Genomic DNA, 9638 nt, shown 5'->3' with positions numbered 1-9638 from the left:
CCCAGCGCCGACGAAGGCTCTGCCTAGTTGGAGTATGGTGGCTGCAGTCGGGCGGGGATGTAGTTTCTTTGGGCATGGTGTCGGGCAGCATCTCTTTTGCTTTCTTATGGTGACGGCGGCGGTTCATGGAGCACAATGGTGGACGGGGAGACAAGGATTCAGCGGCTGGGCTTCTCTGATTTTGATGAGTGGTGATTATGGCTAGTGGAGCAGTGATTAGTGTCGATGGTCAATTGACCATGGATGGGGACAGTGGTATGTTGGTGTATATTCTTTATTGGGGTTTTAGTGTTTGATAGGGTTTTTTGGTTAGGGTTAATAAGTCCCCACTCTCTTAAGCTAGGGTTGGTTTATTTTGTGGTGTCATGGTTATGGTGCCATACCCGGGGACGATTAGGTTTATATTCGGTTTATTCTTATTGTCAATATGCTGACATGCAATCCTTGCACGTGGTCTTGGTTTTTTTGAGACACGGTGTCGAATAGGACGTAGTCTCTTATGCTATTGATTACGAGATTTTACTGAGAATCTTGGGTAAATTTGGTCTAAGTAGCCTTGAAAATTGACGTATTGCGGTTATAGTTGAGCCCATATCGGCTCATGGTACCTGTAACTGTCTTCTCTTGGGGTTTTGGTTTATGTCCCCCCCCCCCCCAATGTATGATTTCGGTGATTGAATGAAATTTCTTTTCTCTAAAAAAAAAAAAAAGAAAAAAGAAAAAGAACAACAACTAGCAAGCCGCAACTCTTCACTTAACTGATAGCATAATTATGCACCATCGGTTGCAACGGAAGTATAATATGAGCCATTGATTTTTTTCAAATCAAGCTGACAATATTCAGTGGAGTTTTGGCTGTGGATCCCATCAGAGCCCAAGAGTCACTTTGGAGCTACGAATCCCTCCCCACCCCCCTTTAGACTAGCTTCACACCTTTAGGCTTTTGCTTGCTGGAGTCTAAAACTTTGTCAAAAGGGCTACAAAGCCCAGTTTGGCCCTCCTACTGCAGATGGCCTTAGCCATAGCCTTCAAACCAATGAAACCATGAACTCGTAATTAACTAGTATAGGTGCCCGCGCGTTGCTGCGGGTTTTGGAATGGATTGTGGAAGTTTTGAAAGATAGAAAATTTAGTTCATATATATAAAACAGCTGTTGTTAAAACAGCTTCTCAAAAATAGATTGATTCATGCTCCATATCAGGAGCTAACATTATCATTAATATAGATGTATTGGTAATGATCAAATATATATTACAAATGCTATTAAAACAGCTTCTCCAAAATACAGTGATCTACTTACTCACCACAGTAAGCTAATGCACAGATACGATAGTTAATTTTACAATTAACAATATTCTGACTAACAAAGTCATCTTTAAACCACAGCAAGCTGATGCACAGTTACAATAGTTCATTTTACACCTCCAGATTGCAGAGCATCAATCTGGGTTTTTTAATTTATGGATCAATGACCAAATTCTGCTTCAGTCATTACATTCCCACTAAGAGAACCAATTCGTAAAATAAACGTTAAACCAACCAGTTGCTGGGCTGTTCAAGATAAAAAAGAACAAAGAATGAATTACAAAACTAAGAATGAAAAATAATAATAATAATAATAATCTGCATTAGTGAACAATATCTATTAGTAAAATGGGAAATTTCTTTCAAATCATAACCAAACAAAGAGAAATTCAATCACTGATTGATCAGAAGCTCAAATTTATGCATAGACATATATAGAAGAAACGTATGAGATAAGGAGGACTTGCCTGAGAAAGATAAAACTTTTTGTGCTTGCTAGGAGTTTGCAAATGAGTAATGAGATGCCAAGTCTGAAACCAAGAATTCATCTCCTCAAATAACATCTAGTAAGAAGAGCAAAAATAAATGAATAATGATGTAACAGATGCAAGGTGAAATGACTGAAGCTGCAGATACAATACTCAAAATACAATAAAGTAATGCGTGTCAAATAGCAACAATGCACATCAGATTATGAAACCAAATCGGAAATAGTAAGCTTCATTGACAATGAATACTCCCTTAAGGGATAGTGAGAACTAAGTGAGAAGTGGTGACAACTAAAACTGATCTCAATCCTTTCCTCAAAAAGAAAAGCAAAGATAGAGAAAACATAATTGCATGTTACCTTCAGTAAGCCCTGTTTAAGGTCATATGGAGGATCATAGCTGCAACCTTTACTATTTCTTGCTCGAGAATACCTCTAATGCTTATGGCTGCAACAATAGAAAGGTTTTTGCATAAAAACAAAAACAGAAAAAACTGAACTTTCAGTTTCAAAACCAAATTTCCATGCATCATGAAACAGCTGCACTGCAATTTCCACAACAGATAAAAAAGGTTCAACAGAAACAGAACTAACAAAAGACAAAGGCTAACAAATAAGAATATCAGGTCTCTAATCTCTATAGAACACAAAAAAGGAACAGCCCCTAAACTAAAAAGAAATTAAAACCAAGGGCATTACTACTTTTTAGTTGCAGCAATTTTGGAGTGAATGGTAGATGTAGATTAACTTTGCTTTTATGATTGTGATCAAATTGCTTTTGTCTGATATGCACCTCAAAGGGCGTGAGTTTCCATTAAAACCTAACAATAAAGGGTTCAACTTTGCTTTAATTTTAAAATCCGAATGTTTCGGCTATTAGTTTAACGTCCGACATTAAAACCTACAATACGTTTGAGCCACTTGTCTTCAGAACCCAGCAGCAACCTGAAGGAAAAAAAGTAGCAGCACATTAGAGATTGTACATTCGACATGCATAATTGCATATTATGAAATGATCATATCAAAGACCATCCAAGACAGCAGAACTTCATAGCCTATCTATACATCTAACCAAGAGCTGGAAAATATATCAGCACGTTCATATTGATTAAAAAAATATCAATCCACCAATTGAGTATTAAAAAAAAAAAAAAAAACTGAAATCAAGGTTCAGATGAAACCAGCAACCAAAAGGTTTGATTGAAGTATATAGGCAGTAAGAAGAAAAAAACCATATTCACATAAAGAGAGAGAAACCTATGAAAAGGTACACACCTGAGAAGCTAAGTCACTTCAAAGCCTAGAAAGAAAGAACAGCAACACAAAACATAAAGCTGAAGAGAAGAGTAATGATACACAATTTTTCATTGTTATCCCAATTTGGTTATCTTTCAGCTAAGGCTTCGAAACTAAACAACTAAATCAATGCTCTGACGTTATACCCCAAATCGAGGCATTCCCGACAGAGTCTTGACCTGCTTCCCATTTGCTCATCCTTTATAGTGAATGCAGTAATATACAAATTCTCCATTCCACAACCAAAAAAAAATAAAAAAAATTTACAAACATGGGAATAAAGTGGGAGGTTGTAACTTCATATCAAAAGCATACAATATCAGTAAAGTGTGAAAACCATTAAAACCAAAAGATGAAAACCAGATCATTTTTCAGCTTTTATGAAATCCAGAGGTAGAGGTTATAAACAACATCATAACATGCAACTCAATCATGACAAAAGTTCAATAAATCAAAAAGTATTATCCCCAATACTTTCTGATTTTGTACCACCAAACACTGCAAGCAGTTTTGTTTATTCTTATTACTACGTATAATCACAAAAACATAGATCGAAAACAGAACTTTGCTTTTTTAAGCAAATGTATTTACTCAGGTCTGAATTAGTTGGAATAAATGTTAATAACAGTTAGTAACTATTAGCAAGAACTAAAAGAAAAGGTACCACACATCGACTCTAGTTTTCAGGACTTGGCGGATCTTTTTATGATTGCCTCTACATACAATTGCTTATTAAGTCATGGAGAGGCAGTGTTTGAAAACTGAAAAGGATCTAACTCCCAGACATAGCTTTTCTTCTTCTTTCTTTCTGTTCATATCCAACATCAAGATTCAGAAGAAAACTAAATGTTCCTAACTGATTGTTATTGACCAATAAAAAAAATGAACAAAGCAGAAGCCAACATTCAAATTAGTAATTACCCTTTATGTGTACTTCCATCAAGTGTGTGTGCATCTGGTGAGATAGCATAAATATCAAAATAATCAATACCAAAATCCTCAACTTACCCCAAAAACTAAATATCCTCTCTGCTTGTCACTATTCGAAATCCTATTATCCAAAACTCAAAGACGAACTCTTCCCAAGCAGATGCAGAACAACGTCAAACCACTACAATGAAAACCAAAGAAACTAATGGATAAGAAATCAGAAGAAACCAAAGGGAAAAACAAAACGAATGGAAAATCAAATACCCAAATTCATGTTCTGCTTCCTCATCAAAACCCAACTACAACAAAGACAACAAACCAATGCATGAGAAATCAGAAGGAAAAAAAAAAACAAAAATCAAATACCCAGATTGCATGTTTGAAGCCACACCTCAAAGATCAGAAACAGCAGCTCCCCTGCCTTTCTGAACACACCGCAGCCTCGAAGTTAAGCCAACAACCCAAAAACTCCTCCATCACCAAAACCTCATCTTCTCGTCATAAACTCGACATTCTCAAAATGCAAAGCACTGTATACAAAACAAAAAGAAACAAAGCAAGAAAGAGAAACAGTCAGACCATTGAAAATTTAAAACCCAGGCTACGAAACAAAGCTAAACCGCATGAAATCGAGGAAGCCACCGTATAACCGAAGAACATCCAAATCCTACCAAGAAAAGAAAGCCAACTCTTCTCTTACTTTTGTTAAAAAGAAAACCACAAAATCCAAACCCACGTTAATTGAAAACTACCTAGATCGGTTGTTGAACAGGAAAAACCCAAAACGGTGATGTATGATGATAGAAACACTGAGAAACCAACAAAATAGAAAACCAAACAAATTCGAACCCATCGTAGAATACGTGGGATGATCAGTTCACTCAATTTCTGTTCAAATCGACCATCAACTTCTTCCCGTCTCCCTCTTCTTCAGTCTGAAACTCTCTCTCTGTCCCTAGATAGATAGAACACAGTCTGGAGCTCTCTCTCGCGCTATTTCTCTCTCAAACTGAAGCTCTCTGTCTATCTACCTCTCGGTCGAGTGAGCTATCATAGACACGATAGCACTGAGCAGCAGCCCAGATGTCAAAGCAAGAGAAACACAAACTGTGTGAAGCGAAGAACAAAGACACGAAAGCTTTGAAACGATACACAGGTGTCGGGCAAGAGAGATGAAGCAGGGACAACACGGTCTTTTGACCCATAACCGACTCGGCTCGAGCCGTCACTGTTCATAAGCCGATGAACAGTGAACTCAGAATTAGAAGATAGTAAATTTTGATGCCTCTATCTTATGTGAATTTGTATCAATACATGTTTGTATATATTTACGCTATTTTATGCGTATAAATTGAATTTGTACAATTCCAGCATATTCCAAACTTGGATGACACAACAATACTTTCACAATAGATTTTTGCACTATGCTGCTTTCACTTTTTTGTGGGAACATCGATTAGTTCAGATAACAGAAGTCTGTATTTTGATGGTGTCAATAGGCTAGGGTTGCTCAACATCGCCAGCTAGTCACCTCTCCGTCGACATTCTGCATTAGAATATTTCTTCGGCGTTGCAAGGCACTGCACTTCTCCGTTCGCTAGCAAAATATTTCTCCTTCTCTCAACGACCTGTTCCTACTCTGTTGGTGGCTAATCTAGAGAAGGAATCATATCAACGGTCAACGTTAACGTTAACGTTGGCCGTTGATATGATTCCTTCTCTAGATTCGCTTCCACCTAAGAGTGTTTGTTTGTCGATCTAATATTGGATCTAATGATAGTTACTACTACGGGGTTTCAAGGTCGTTGCGCCTAAGAAAAGTTGCAGTACTTGAGCGGTCAAGCTAATGTAAATCTAGTGTTATATGTGAAGCTAATGTAAATCTAGTGTTAAATTTGAGTATGAAGGTTAATATGATTTTTATTATATTTTGTACTCAGTAAAAAAAAAAATTGTGATCTTGAGCGGTCAAGCTAATGTAAATCTAGTGTTATATGTGGAGAAATCTTTTTTTTTTTTTTTGAGAAAGTGGAGAAATCATTTTAATTGAGTCACTATGTGACAAGTTCCTTGAAATGGTACCAGCTTGATAATAAAGCTATCGTTTATTCTCCACAAGAAATCTATTAAAAATAAATAAAAAAAATAAAAAAAACTTGGTGTCACATTTCCAAGTTATATCCTTAGTTCTTGTAGTTTCAGTAGCAAACCACAGTATTTACATTAGAAAACTAAAATTAAAAGGCTAGATGTGAATATTCAGCCAAAATTTTAGCACATATAGCAGAAACACTTTTTCACTTCCCCTTCTTTTCGGCAAAGACCACCTGACTGTGCTTTCTCTACTTCTCTGCATTTTTTATCGCATTCTGGGTGATTGTTGCATGGGGTCGTAAAGGATTCGCTCGGCTTCTTACAGCTTTTGCTTTTTCCTTCAACCATTGTCGTTGCTGAAAGATAATAATAAATTAATGACCTATCACAATAATGTAACATAAGTATTTTCTTTGTTGGTATGCTTTCATTTTGAACATTATCAATGTCATACTTGTCACAAGTTTCTGTAATATTCAAGAAAAAATTAACACTAATTTGCAATAGGGTTTTTGTCCATTTACCCCATTTCTAGAGATTTTTTTCCCACTTATCCCATTAAGTTTTTTTAATTCTCTCTTACCCAAAACACTCTAAGGAGGTCTTCCCTAATATCCCATTAAGTTTTTTTTTTAATACTATTTTATCTTCACCCCTTTGTTACTTAGAGAGAGAGAGAGACCATTGGAGACTTCGCCGGAGCCGGTCACCGGTCGCCAGATTCCGACCAACTTTGGCCGGATTCCCGTCACCGGTTGCCGGACATGTTTATTACCCCAATAAACATCTATTGCTCCCCAATGGAGGGGCAATAGAGGTATATTGGCCCCCAATAGATGTCTATTGCCCCCAATAGATGCCTATTGCCCCCCAATAGAGCAATAGACTTATTTTTTTCTTTTTTCTTTCCTTCTGCCCTCATTTTACCAAAAAAAAATGACAACAAAATGAGGAACTGCAATAAAAAAAACAAAGCCCTAAAATGAAACATGTCCACAAAAACAACAACGTGCATTCAATCCCCACCCATTATTTAAGACTCAACTCAAACTTTTCAAAAAAAAAAAAAAAAAAAAATTAGCCCATACTCAAAATGGCCGGAATTTCATCTCGAAAGATCCGAACCCGCTTTTGAGTGGAGGCGGTGGAGACTGACCCGACGCGGTGGGCGGGAGGACCTCCGCCAATGTATTCTGTGCCCTAACCTCCGCCATTGACGCCTTGAAGTCCACGTAGAACAAGTACTCAAAGTGTTTCGCCGTTCCTTCGTTCGAGTTGCTCACCAGTCTGATCGGACGATTCCGGTGCGGCGAACGCCGATAGCACCTTGAACAGCACCGACGTCCCTATGTCGTGCTAGAACAAGATCGATGCTCGTCTTCGACGGCTTCGGAGCCGTGTTTGTTGGTTGTTGAGGTGGCGTTGTGGGCGGCGATGGGAGGGTTCATCTGAGACTTGACCCTGGAGTAGTGGTCGGAGATGTTGATCATGACCAGAGGGTGGAGCTTGAACGTGAGACCACTGCTCGACGACTCAGCCATTCTTCTCCGATTTGGGCGTTTAGGCTTTTTTGCCTTTTTGGTTTCAAAGCTGATCGGATTAGAATTGCTTACTTGAGCCAGAGGCTAGAACGAAGCTTCGTGTAGAGATTTGATCTTCAACCCTACACTACCGTCACCGGTGAAAGAAAGGAGAGAGAGAGAGAAAGAGAGAGATGGCGTCGGTGATGGAGAGAGAGGAGTTGAGTGGCATCTGTGTAATTATTTAATTAGGCTGAGGGTAAATTTGTCATTTCTCCTTAAATTGGGTTAGTGGGAATAAAAATCTGTTGCTGGGGTAAGTGAGATAAATTTGGCCAATTTTGGTGCATTTGGTCAAGATCCCTTTGCAATATGATCCATAGTTACTCATGTCAAGGAGTCTTTAGTTATGACTTATGAGCAATCAAACTGTCATATCTGCAATTAAACATAACTCATGTAATTAAATTTGAATTCTAAGTAAAGAATTATGACTGGAAAGAATGAAATAATTCCAATTCTACGGCGTTTGTAGTCATTCAGGTATGTGTAGTACTGTAGTTGTTGGTTATACACCACTCAAAAAACATAATTCCAACTCACCCGCTATGATGTTTTGGTTTTAATTTCATGATCCCCAACAGTTATGGGGATGAAAGATCCTCAATATATTGGACGAACTAGGGCAGGGATGCGGACGACACTGGTATTCTAATACCCATTCAACCCTCCCAACTGACATTTCTTACGTACAAAAGAGGATTTTGACTTCTATAGTTGTATGCTTCTTTATTTATTGGTGTTTACGATATCTATTCATTCACTTGGAGAGTATTTTTAGCAGACTCTCTATCTTGACCTCTTAGTTGTTTTGGAGAGCATATTTAGCTTTTTATCGTTTTTAACAGATGCACCAGACTCCTAAGTGGCTTTCCATTTTAAATTTTAGCTATCTCGCTCCTAAATATAGAGAGCGAGATGAGGCTCTCTATAATTTAAAACATTCATTTTTGGTTATTTTATGTAATATATAAATACATTTAAACTATTTAATCTTCATTCAAAAAATAATATAAATTCAAAACTAGCTAAAATAGAGAGAACTGATGTAGAAGTATTTTAACTTTTTAAGCTAGCCAAACTAACTTTTTAGCTACTTTAGTTAAAATTTGACTAAAATATAGCTGGCATTGCTAAAGATACTCTTATCTAGTTAAGAAGAACTAACATTAGGCGAACCCTTAGATGTGTAATAATTACACATATTCAATTAAAAATCAAGACCAATATGAACAAATAGGCATATCCAAAAATATGAAAAAGGAATAGCAACACTAGGGATCAATTGAAATTTGATAAATAATGTTGGTTTCCTCACCAAATGAAGCAATCAGAAGGAAAGCAACCACAAGAACACCTGTGGTAGAGCCAACAGATTTTGCCATCTTTGAAAAACTTCGAGGGGAGATCTGTTGTTATTGGTAGTAGAATCAGACCTCCAACAATTTGGCAATCTTATTTCAAGTGATGCGAGTGAGGATATCCCAATTTTCCTCAATTTATAGGAAAGTGTTTTCCACTTTCTAAAATTTATTTCCAGAAAATTAGGCATGATATGTTTAGTATTTTTAGCAAGTCACAAGAGAATAGGCATTAGACACAGTCAATCACTAATTTTGTGAGGCTAATTAGTTGTGGTGCCAAATGTAGACCACATTTTATGGCTAGATTATTTCAAGTATAATAGATTGGTGTGTTTATGAAGACCACGTGATCATAAAAGTTAGGTTAGTGTGTTAGTATGTCGTGGGGCGTCTTGTTGGGTCCAACATCAACAACAGCTATGTCATGCCCGGAGAGGATGGGCATCTCATTCTGTGTTGCATATTTAGTATCTGTCACTTAAAGAAAATAAAATTCACACTCCTCATTTTACAATGTACATTTTTTCTCTCTATTTTTGATTGAAATTATTATAAAAAGACAAAACTAAGTTACTAAAAAT

At 37.1% G+C, this 9638-nt stretch overlaps 2 long non-coding RNA genes across 5 annotated transcripts; both read right to left on the bottom strand.

The window, feature by feature from the left end:
- Window positions 1–1767: 1767 nt before the first annotated feature.
- Window positions 1768–5273, bottom strand: LOC133720973 (uncharacterized). Of its 4 annotated transcripts, XR_009852025.1 has the most exons (6): window positions 4411–5269; window positions 4284–4318; window positions 4098–4200; window positions 2699–2738; window positions 2154–2241; window positions 1768–1869 (listed from the first exon to the last, which is right to left on the bottom strand). It is a non-coding gene; the product is annotated as an uncharacterized LOC133720973 (long non-coding RNA). The 4 variants fall into 4 exon arrangements; XR_009852024.1 differs by having other exon boundaries at window positions 2154–2738; window positions 4411–5271; XR_009852026.1 differs by having other exon boundaries at window positions 1769–1836; window positions 2154–2738; window positions 4411–5273.
- An 832-nt stretch (window positions 5274–6105) lies between these two features.
- Window positions 6106–9181, bottom strand: LOC133720179 (uncharacterized). The gene is made up of 2 exons (XR_009851721.1): window positions 9012–9181; window positions 6106–6469 (listed from the first exon to the last, which is right to left on the bottom strand). It is a non-coding gene; the product is annotated as an uncharacterized LOC133720179 (long non-coding RNA).
- Between the last annotated feature and the right edge of the window lie 457 nt (window positions 9182–9638).

This window comes from Rosa rugosa, chromosome 7, assembly GCF_958449725.1.
Source record: "Rosa rugosa chromosome 7, drRosRugo1.1, whole genome shotgun sequence".
NCBI lineage: Eukaryota > Viridiplantae > Streptophyta > Magnoliopsida > Rosales > Rosaceae > Rosa > Rosa rugosa.
The sequence above is the reverse complement of the archived record's forward strand: the minus strand, read 5'-3'. Positions and strand labels throughout refer to the sequence as shown.